Below are 11,924 nucleotides of genomic sequence, written 5' to 3' on the forward strand. Positions count from 1 at the left end.
TATCATACTGAAAATTCAACCATTTTTCACCAAACATCAGCTTATGAGTTATGAAATTACACACATTTGTGTCTTGAATACATGCCATTGTACTTTGGGCCCACAAGGGGGAGCAGCACAGACCACAGACCAGCTTGTTGGTGTGAAAAAGGCCGCTTTATTGAAAACAGGTGCCCCATACAAATAACTTCCCTTGGCCTGTGCTGTACAAAACTAAACCTCACTAAATATAGTCCTCCTAACATACCCCCACCCTTTCCCTAAACATGTGTCCCCCCTGCAACAATTATAAACACAAACTTGCAATTCCTAACTTTCCTACCTACCTAACTAGGTAACTTCTTATATTTATCACAACTGTAAACCACACCTCATTAAATCCCCCAGAAACTAGAAAAAAAAGCCACCCAAAAGCATGTCGACCACACCAGCACCTGCTCCAGTAACAAACCCCATACAAATTGTGCCCCCGACACAACTGCTCCCAAGAAAACTACCTCGAAAATCTGTAAAAACCCACTGACAAAGAAGAGATGAAAGAAAAAAGGGGGAAAACCCCCCAAAAAGGGGGTGGGAGGGAGGGAAAAGGCAAAACCCCCAGATCAGCCAGCAACCGACTGATGGGATACTACCACCAAAATGGTAGCTTGTTCCCCGAGATGGCCGGTTATAAAGGCCCCCAGCCCAAAGCCAGCCCAAACGGAGCCCAAGGAGCCCAAAGGAAACCCAGAATAGCCCAACAAGCCCAAACAGAGGTGCTGGCTGCCCCCCAGCCCAAAGCTCGCCGGAATGGACAGGCCGCCCGCTGGTCAGCCACCCCTCCCAAAGCCCTATTTTGTATGCATATAATAATTCAACCAAGCAAAAGCTTTTATGATAATAGGCTGGGCTGCACCCGGGAGAGCTACTCAAGGGCACCTGGAGAGCTCGTGGTAGCTCACAAGATACTTTTTGGAGACACCTGATGTAGAAAAATAGTTTTACATTTTTAAGAAAATTGAATCAATTAAAAGGCATATTGCTAAGAAATCTAGGCACAATGAATGTATCACATCCATATAAAAACTGGTAAAATGGCGGCGCTTCATTTGTGTGATTTAGGGCCATATGTATCATAGTTCCGTTTTGTGATTCCTAAATAGCGATTTTTAAGGAATCGCTATTTAGGAATCGCAAAATGGTATGTATGAAGAAATTCGCTTTTTTTTTGCGATTCCTTAATCTTCCTTAATTGCGAATTCGCATTTTGAGAATTCACAATTAAGGAATAATTTCCAATGCATTCCTATGGGCCAGGAGGCCCATAGGAATTATTGCGAAATAATTCTCAAATTGCGAATTCGCAATTTGCTAATCGCAATTTGAGCATTATTGCAAGGGTGCAGGGGTGTCTCAAGGACACCCTGCTGCACCCCTGTAAGTTACATGTGTGTGCATATGGCGCACATACATGCCCAATGGGCATGTATGTGCGTCATATGTCACCCTCACAAATGCACAATTGTGCATATTTACAAGTAATCGCAAATTACCACCAACTACAAGTTGGTGGTAATTTGCGATTTCTAAACCTGAAATCGCAAGTCTAAAAAGCTTCATACATAGCATTTAAGGAATCGCAAAATTGCCATTCCTTAAATGCTTAAGCAAAATAAGGAATCGCAATTTTTTGCGATTCCTTATTTTGCTAATTGTTTATACATTCCAAAATCGGTAATAAGGCCGTTTGCGATTCGCTAAGGCCGAAATTCTGCGAATTTCGGCCATAACGAATCGCAAAAGGCTTGATACATATGGCCCTAAGACCGTAGGCAGTGGTTGCAACGTGTACTGGCATGCATGGAACAGCAATAAATTTAGTTTGGAGCATCATCTAAGTGTCTGTATCAATCCAGTGGGAGGAAGCACCACTGGAGGATTGATGGAGAAATAGCCACTAGCTTTAGGTTTCATGGTAAACATGATTAAGTAACCCTCCTAGTGCAGTCTGGTCAATTCAGCCCTTCTATGAAAAGTTGGTGCAGTTCTTCTAATGTTGCAACGTTTGCTAACTTTTCATTTCTTCCAATATTTCATTTTTGTAGCATTCTTTTTAGCATGATAACTATTAATTTATTCCAATATTAAATGTTCCTACCCCAAGACACGTTCCACACTTCATGAGCTCTTCAGTGGAGCACAACAGATACTGAGTGTCAAACTTGTTTGCAGCACAACATTTAAAGATCCAGTTTTTCATGATGTTCATCAAACAGCATGTTACTACACGGGCCATCTTCCTCGAGTGCATAGCCATGTGCCCCATAAACTGATGCATGGAATGCCAACCTCCACATATATATTTTTCACATAGCTTTGACTCGTCGGTCTAAACATATGCTCAGCACCAAGGACAAAGTTACTGGTCCTATTCCTTTTTGTTGCAATAAAATGTAGCAAAGCTACTAATATCCAATATGAATAATCACATCAAAGGACAACTAAATTGGCTGCACTGCTTAGCACATGGGTAAAACAGAGTGCAGAGCCATATCTGCTGCTTCTGTCACTCCATGCGCTTGGGCACTAAAAGACTGTCTAGCATAAACTTTGTGCTGGTAGCCAATACAAACCTTTATGTCTGGACAAAACCCGAAGGACCACACACTCTAGATGTGGGATGTGCACTGCAACACACATGGAATACGTGGGTGTTTGGAGAAATAAAAACTCCAACTTCAATAAGGCATCTTGATAGGTCAGACTCTGCATCAAAACCTATGGAATTTTATGCTGATCTGTCAAAGTAATGCCCCCGTAATGACACAACCAATGGCAAGAAACACAAAGGTCCTGATTAAGAGTCTGGTGGTCCGAGGACCCCTAGATTCGGGGGCCCGGTGGTGGTGGTCCAGCCACCACTGAACCGGCGGTCTGACTGCCCTATTAGGACTTTGGTGGTCAGACCACCATTGCACCGCCAAAGATGCCAGAGAACCAGCGTGCCCTGGCAGTCCCATGGAGGTCTGAGGGCCACAATATTCTTGGTGGTGCCCTGAGGCACCGCCAAGCATATTATGGCTTTCCTCATGGATGTTCTTCTTCGCTGTAACGGCTGGCGGTGAGGAGGGGCTACGTCTTGCCCCTGTGCATGGGGGTGCATGCAGGGGGGGCAGTCCTGTATTTCTGCAACCCCAGTTCCTGTCCTGGAAGAAACAGAGGACATGGTACATTTCTTCCTGTGCAGAAAAGCGCACAAGCGGTTCCCCAGCGGTGCAGTTTCAGGATTACAATGAGCCTTTTTTGACAGCACCGCCACCTGCTCGCCTGACTACAAAAAACTTGTAATCTAGTGGCCAGCGGTGACTCTCATCAGTGGTGATCATGGCAGTGGCGAGCAGCCCACCCTCGCCCACCCTCGCACTGCCAAAAGTCGTGATGGGGTCCTTAGTGGCATTTACTCTGAAAAGAGCACCTTTCCATCACAAAACACCATTTGCTCTGTAAAGTAAATACCAATGTGTCACGTTGCATCACTTTGAGTCACTTTGCGATGGAGGAAAGCTTTTGCAAATCTGTGCCTCAGTCTCTTTACTCTTTCCATTATCTACACATTTGCTAATTCCTTACTACCATCACCTTCACTGGATTATCAGATGTGTAGTACTTTCCTAATGTCATTTCAATTCACTGCAGTTTCACCCATAGATGCTTTAACCTCATGTTTGCTATGCAGCATTTATCATTTATTAATGGCCCAAGCTGACTTTCTCAAAAACCTTTACTACCAAAGGATTGTAGGATGTATAGTACTTAAAATATCTAATTTTATTTCACTTGATCTCCAGAACGAGTCAGTGCAAAATTATGGGCTTTATTAGGAGTTTGCGGACAGGATACTCTGTCAAAGCATGATAGATAGACCGCTCACCTTATTACATATGCAATAGAATTGGAAATGACTATCTTTTATGTGGTATTCGCGTGCTAGCCACTTGGCTGCGCATTTTATCCCTGCTAACCAGAGGTAGAATGCTTGTGCTCTACTCCCTAAACATGCTGGAATTGCCATGCTCTTAATTGGCACATTTAATTTGCTTGTAAGGTCCTAGTATGTGGTACTACATGTACCAGAACCTGCAATTTAAATGCTACTAGTGGGCTGTGCACCCACTGTGCCATCCACTTAAGCAGCACTGTAAAAGATGTCTTGAGGCCTGCCATTGCAGCCTTGGTGTGCAGTTTTAAACTGCCCTTTTAATCTGGCAACAGAAACCCTTTGCCGTGCCTAAGCCATCTTTTTTCATTCTTATAAGACACCCCCTAAGTTGTCTCTAAATGTTCATATGGCAGGATGCATGGTATTTAAAAGGTAGGACTTGTATATGTAATGTGTTACATGTCCTGACATTCAAAACCTTCCAAAGTTGATTTTCGCTGTGGCAAGGATGTCTGTCCTGTAGGTTAACACTGGCTTACTCTATTATCTTTAATAAGTTCTAAATTCAGTTTAGGAATAGCTGGAAGAATTGTTCAAGGGCTCATTGTAATAGTAATTTAAACTCCGACTTAACAGTCAAGCTGGATTTTATATTGCTATTTAGGAAGTGATACTTTTAGGAAGTTGTCATTTTCCTGTCTTTAACCAAAAGGCTTTCCTGCCAGTGTCTAGCTGTCACCTGACCCCAATTATTCCCCATGTGCTGAGATGTGTATTGCTCCCAGTCAGTGGATAAAGAGCTCTGGGTGTGGGGTGGGAGAACTCCTCCCTCGACTGGATTGCCTGGAACTGTGCCCAGCCCCCTTTCTGAGCTTCAAATGATGCCTACCATGTCAGTCACAGATGAAGCTAACATCTAGGCTGGAGTACCCTTTGTTTCTCTAGTGAGGCTGGCATCAAAGCCAGTGGGGGTGGAGGAACTGACCAGAACAGGTTTAGGGGATGGACAAGGGCATCCCCTACACCCCAGGCTGGCACTGGGCATCAAAGTGGAGGACCCCACCCCACAGAACTCTCCTCAGAAGAATCTGATGAAGGAGTGTCCTGTTGAATGAAGATTATAAAGAAAGACTAGATCTGCTAGCCTTGAACCCAGGACCCCAGAAGTTACTCCAGAGGTTAGTTTGCTAACCTCCTGTTTGAGGTACAAGGACCTGTCCTCTGTTGGAGTGAGTCCTAACCTACAAGCGGTACAGCTGAGGTACTTGACACTTGGTTAGCATTAGAGTGTACTCCTCCTATCCACACTGCATTAACTTGGACTTAGAAACTTTCCTCTAGAGAACTGTTGGAGACCAGGACTGCCGTCAAAGCCGCAGATGTCAACTTCGAATCACAGATCAGCTTCAGGTTGCTTGTTTGCCCTGCTAGAGGAGATCTGACTTAAAAAAATGTAGAGGGTTTCATCAGGACTGATGCCGAGTAACACTCCATCAACATCAAGGCCTTCCTGGGCATAGACTTCGAACTTTGCCAGCTTGTAGCTTTCCTGTTTGCTTCAATTGTCGCACCCTGCTCTTCAGCAAGTCACAGTCATCCAGCAATTCTTTGGATACAGATTGCCCCACCCACGATTTGTCGATGACCACTTTTTCTCAGAAAAACTTTTTAAGTCAGAAGGTAAACTTTCCACCTGGTTCTTCTAACCGACATTCACTCCATTGCTGTCAACCTGATCTTTTGACTTTCGCTGGGTCTAGCGTGACCAGATTACAGCGGTTGGCACTATGTGCTTTCAGGCGCAAATTTTAATTCAAATTAAAAAAAATTAATATCCTCTGTTCTACTTATTGAATTTTTGTCGCTTTGGTCTCATTTTGTTTATGAACATTTACTCTATTTTCTTTCTCGATTTGGGAAATTTCTTGTGCTTTATTTCCTCTGAGTTAAGCCTGGCTATTTTTGTGCGAAGGCTACCAGAGGATTAAGCATAGGTTTATTTAATTACTTTTGTTGTTCATTGTTAGAAATTGGATTTATGGTTGGCTAAGGCTTGCACCAAAGCCAGGCAGAAACCACCACTTTAGTCAGGGCAAGGGAGTTACACACTAAAGATAACCCCGGCTCACCCTCTTGCAAGCTTGGCACGAGCAGTCATGCTTCTCCCAGAGGCAATGTGTAAAGCGTTTGTGCAGTACACACACACACAGCAGCAACAAACTAGGTACACTACAAAAGAAACTCCACACAAGGTTATATCAAAAATAGCCTTTGTATTATCATAAACATATTAGAAACACAATCACACATTTACACTGTGCCAACTGACACTAGGCAATATTCACAGGGGATTATGTACAGGACCAGGCCAATCGGGCCGCGGTCAGAACCATCAGAAAAGGTAAGTAAATGTAAAACACAACCAGTAACAACTGGTACCATAAGGATCTAAGCATTATCACATTAGCATTAGACATCATCCTTAAATATCATAGCATGACATTAGGCAATAAATTACGCATAAATCACATTACGCACCAGTAGAAACACATTATGCATAAACAGCCTAAACATAAACATATAACATTTGCCTAAACACTGGGCATCCTCATAAGCATCCTAATCACTGGGCATCCTCATAAGCATATATCCGGCATTAACAGTGCACCTCAGTAGCACCTGCCATAGCTACTTATGTAAAATAACATTGGGCTTCAACACTTTATGCACCACACCTTTAGGCATAAATACATCAGGCCTAAACACTGAATTAGCCCCTGTGCACCACAGTATCACTGTTAGGGTGCACACAGCTCGTTACTCCTCCTGGGTGTCACTGTCACTGTTCACGGGCACCAAATTCCACCAAGTCCCCTAGAGCCTACTGGCCCTCACGAGGCTTCCACCCTGGTCTCAGGGACTGCTGATGCAACCACAGCAAATGTGCCACACAAGAAATGCCCCAGTCGGTGGAGAGACTTCCCTTTATCTCCTTTCCACCATAAAAAAGGCAGGCACCCGCTGCTCCTTCTGGTGCTCTTGATCAGCACATAAAATGCCCAACACCGTCAGCCCCCACTCACCGGGACTCTTCCGCGACAACTGGTGCATGCAGGCAACAGCAGGGTGTTTTGGGGGAGCCCCTCTCACTGGGGCTCCTCCAGCCAGGAACTCAGCAAGAAGACAAAATTGCCCCCATGATGGAGTGGTCCGCTCTCTGGTGGGTCCACTCGGAAAATAGGCGCTGGCCATGCAACCAGCCAAGCCCTCACTCACCAGGCTATCTCTCTCGGGACACCTTAGGTCTCAAGTTCAAGGCGGGACATGGCAGTTGTGGGACACGGAGCGCAGTCTCCGTTGGTGAGTCCACTCCGTCCCCTCACCTTGGATGCCAGTCCTCTCCATGATGCGGGCCTTCATGAGCACACAGGAGCTTAGGACAGCATGGGGGGCTCTCTCCAGTGCGACGGGAGCCTCGCCTCCAACCAGGTGCAGACTTTGCTTGGCTTCCAGTCGCCTGCTTCGCGGTTGGCTTTTCTGGGACCAGCCAAGTAGCCTGACTTCTGGTGCTCCTTGGTGCAACGGCAATGCGGTTGGGCACCCTCCGACGAACAGCACATGCGGGATGGTACCCGTTTTTAATTAAAATGCAAATGCGGGGTGGGCACCTGCCATCTTTAATACTCACAAAGCGGGGTGGGCTCCCACCTCGAGAACCATAAAGGCGGGGTGGGCTCCCGCTCCACTGAAAGGCAAAAATGAAGCAGAAATGCAGGGTGGGCTCCCGCTCCGGCCCACAGCACTGCGGAGAAATCCCTATGTTGGGATTTGCTCAGCAAACGTTGCAGCTCAGCGCTGCAGGGCCCCAGCACTCCCCCCGTTCTGGGAGAGAAAAAGCACTCACAGGCGCTAAAGTCCTGAAAATGTCTAAGGGGCATAGCTGGGCCCAGGGAGGCCAGCACACAGGGCCCTCCAGCAGGGAGGCAAGCCCCCATGGCGGTTCCTCCTGGGCCCCCAGCAAAAGCACGCCCCAGTAGCACAGGAAATGCACACCGCAGGGGGGAGCCAGCCTTCACTAGGGCAGGAACAATCCTATTCAGGGACCAGGGACTTCTACTCTCCCTACTCCAAATGCAGATGTCCCATTCTGCCTAGTGCTGACTCACTCTGCCCCTCCTGGAGCCACACACACCTCACCAGCCCCTGTCACTCAAACACCAGACATGCAATTCACATCAGGCAAGCAGACACATAGCACACAGAAATGCCAACTTCTAAAAGAGGCATTTCTAAAATAGTTATAATAAATCTGCGCACACCATTGCGTAGCATTTATCATCATTATTCCAAACATACCAAACTTGACCACGCTGCGCCTCTCATATCAGGATCTACCACTGAAAAACTTACCAGGGAATCCCCAATGCATTCTTATAGGAGGGCAGCCCCACATTAGTGAGAAACCAAAATGGCTGTTTGTCACTACCAGGACATGTCACACACTTTCGGTACATGTCCTATCTTTTACCTACAATGCACCTGCCCATTGGGCTAGCTAGGGCCTACCTTAGAGGTGACTGACATGCAGTAAAAGGGGGGTCACGGACATGGCACATACTTTAAGTGCCACGTCAAAGCAGCAGTAACTCTGCGTGCATAAGCCCTGCAATGGCAGAGGCCTGGGATGGGTTTGAAAGGCCACTTTAGTGGCTGGTGCAATCAGCACTGCAAGCCTACCAGTAGCATTTATTTTACCAGCCCTGGGTATATGGGATACCACTTTACAACGAACTGACAGGTAAATTAAATAGGCCAAACAGGTGTAGACCAATCTTACTATATTTAACACAGAGAGCACACGCACTTTACACTGGACAGCAGTGCTAAAGTGCCCAGAGTCCTAAAACTACCTACACCATGTCAGAAAAAAGGCTACAAGAAAGGCAAAAAGTTTAGGGATGACCCTGCAAAAAGGGCCAAGTCCAACATTCATTGTGGCAAGGAATGTGATTTTTATTTGAGGTGGGTTTCTGTCCCCCTTAACTAACACTCCAACTTCTTACATCCCTTTCAGTACCATTGTTAGACCTGACATCCTTAAAGTGGTCTTCCGCCAACGTTTTGACATCTTACATCCAGTTTTTGCTGTATCTTTTTGTTGGCCTTAGGACTCTGAGCACTTTACCATTGCTAACCAGTACTAAAGTGCATGTGCTTCTCCCCTAAACATGGTGACATTGTTTTTTATCTGTTTGGCATATTTAGTTTACTTACAAGTCCCTTGTAAAGTGGTATGCCATATACCCAGGGCCTGTAATCTAAATGCTACTAGTGGGCTTGCAGCATTGGTTGTGCCACCCACACTCGTAGCCTTTCAAACCTGTCTCAGGACTGCCATTGCAAGGACTGTGTGTGCATTTTACTGCCACTTCAAAATGGCATTTACAACCACTTGCCAAGCCTTAAACTCCCCTTGTACTATACAAAAGTCACCCCTAATGTAGGCCCTAGGTGGCTAAGGACAGGGTGCAGTGTAACTAAAAGGTAGGACATGCACTTTTAAGTATTACATGTTCTGGTCTTAACAGACAGCTAAATCTGTTTTTCACTGCTGTTAGGCCTACTCCTCTCGTATGCTAGCATTGGAAAATCCTTACATCACTTTTAAGCTGTAATTCCTGATTAGAAAGGAGCAGCTAAATCATGTTTCATATCTTTGGTACAGTAATGATAAATCTTCTTTGGTGGTAAAATCTGATTAGACATGCTGTTTTAAAAAGTGGACATTTCTTTGCTTTAAATTTTACTCTGTGTGCCCTGCAGCCTGTCTCCAATACATGTCTGGGTTGGGTAACAGCTACACTTTGTACATTCCCCGCTGGACAGCCACAAACACAGGAAGGTGAGGCTCATCTGCATTATTAGCACTCATCAGCATACTGATGGGTCTTCCTGGGCCGGGAGGAATGGGATGGGCTTACACTTACACTTCAATAGGTAGTGCCCTGTCCACACACAAATCACTGATTCACCCCCCACATATAGCCTGGCAGACAGGACACGGTTGACCAGGATCCTTGTGCACTTCACAGAGTTGCTTTGAGGTCACACCCTATTAATGCGACCACAATTTGCTTGCGGGCTTGCAGGGACAGATAGTGTTTGATCTTCCGCAGGATCTTGATAATACCCCAACAAGTGGAGATTGTCCTATTCACTTGTTGACCCATCGCAAGGGCCGGATCAATCATGACTCCCAGGTTCCGAGCCAGGGCCGTGGGTACAGGGCAAGCTCCCAGGGATGAAGGCCACCATTCCGCGGGCCAGATGTCCTCCTTCCCACCGAACACTAGGATCTCTGTTTTCTCGCCGTTAAGCCTCAATGAATTGTCAATCATCCATTGGGCAACTTTTGGGTAAAAGTACTGGGGCTCTGACCCTAACAAATCAGTACACTAATGGACCTGGTAAGAACTCTGCTGGAATAAAGCCTGCTGTGCTGTAAAGATTGCCACTTTGCCTTGACTGGCTATTCTGAGGAACTGCTTCTCTGCTTTGCTGAGCTGACCTGCTGCCTACTGGCATCTGCCCTGTTGAGGAGAAGGAATGGACTCATCTCACTTGACCAAAAGTGACTCCAAGGGCTTGATGGCTTGCCTCCTGTTTTCTGAGGTTTCAGGGGCACAAAAGACTTCTTGAAATCCTGCTGATGCTGATTAACTCTGCCTTCTCTGAGTCCTACTCTTTCCTGAGGTATCTCTTCCAGTCCTGGGCCTCAGAAGTGGGTTTTACAGCTGTTTGGCTACAAAACTAACCGGCCTTCCATCTTGGTCGGCTGGAACTTTGGATTTGTACTGGTTCCTCAGGACCTCAAGTGACCTTCTGACTGGTAGTGACTTCTAAGCACTATTTTTATTTTTATTCTTTAAAAAGTCACATCTCGATTTCTGCTGATTGGAGTGTTGTTGTTGTGCTCTTTATTTATTAAGATAAATATTCTCTATTTTCCTAAACCTATGTGGGGTTTTTGTGGTGTTTTCATTGTGTTACAGTTTCTGTGTGTGTGTTGCACAAATACTTTACACATTGCCTCTTAAGTTAAGCCTGCCTGCTCTGTGCCAACCTACCAGAGGTTGAGCATTGGTTAATTTAAAGTGTGCATCTAGCTTACCCTGACTAGGAATTTGGTCTCTACTTGGACAGGGTGAAATTCCCTGCCAACTAAAAATCCAATTTCCAACAACCATTTATTTCACTGTCTTTCACTCCATTATTCATTAGTGTATTCTCCCTCAGCAAAATAAACAGTCATTTTGAATTTCAAGAATATTAATTATATTTTTTCAATGTAACACAGACTATTTACCCAATTACCCTTTCGGCTACGTGATTGCAGTGTCAATTAAAATGTCATTCCGGAATTCAGTTTTAACTGTTTGTCACAGGTTTTCTGTTGAATATCACTGACTCACTTAACAGCCTTCTAGAGAGGGAGGGAAGGAGGGGAGTTATATTTGTCTTTCTTGAGTCAATGACCCTAACCCACTCTCACAATGGCAAAAAAACATATTAGACTGTGTGCTTGTATTCTATTACTGCCATGACAATGAAAATATGTGTTGCCCAGTAGCAATGTTTATTACTATAGTGGGAAAATCGGATTAGGGTTTATTTAATACCATAGCACAACATAACTGAAATGAGAAAAATACTTTTTACTGCTCCACGATATGCATGTAACCACTTCTTTAAAGTGGAAATCAACTCTACTAATAGTCACAAGGGGGCTTATTTACAAGCCCCATGCACCACTTTTGCGTCACTTTTACCATGGGAAAAGTGACGCAAAAGTGGCTCAAGGAGCTTGTAAATAAGCCCCAAGTTCTTTTCATTATGATTTTACCATACTACCCAAATTTAACCCACTGCATCCCGGTTTATGTTAAATACATTTAATTCAAAGAAGTAGAAGTGAAAAAATACCTTTGTGTAAACCATATACATA

The sequence above is a fragment of the Lissotriton vulgaris genome, chromosome 8 (assembly GCF_964263255.1).
Source record: "Lissotriton vulgaris chromosome 8, aLisVul1.2, whole genome shotgun sequence".
NCBI classification, from domain to species: domain Eukaryota; kingdom Metazoa; phylum Chordata; class Amphibia; order Caudata; family Salamandridae; genus Lissotriton; species Lissotriton vulgaris.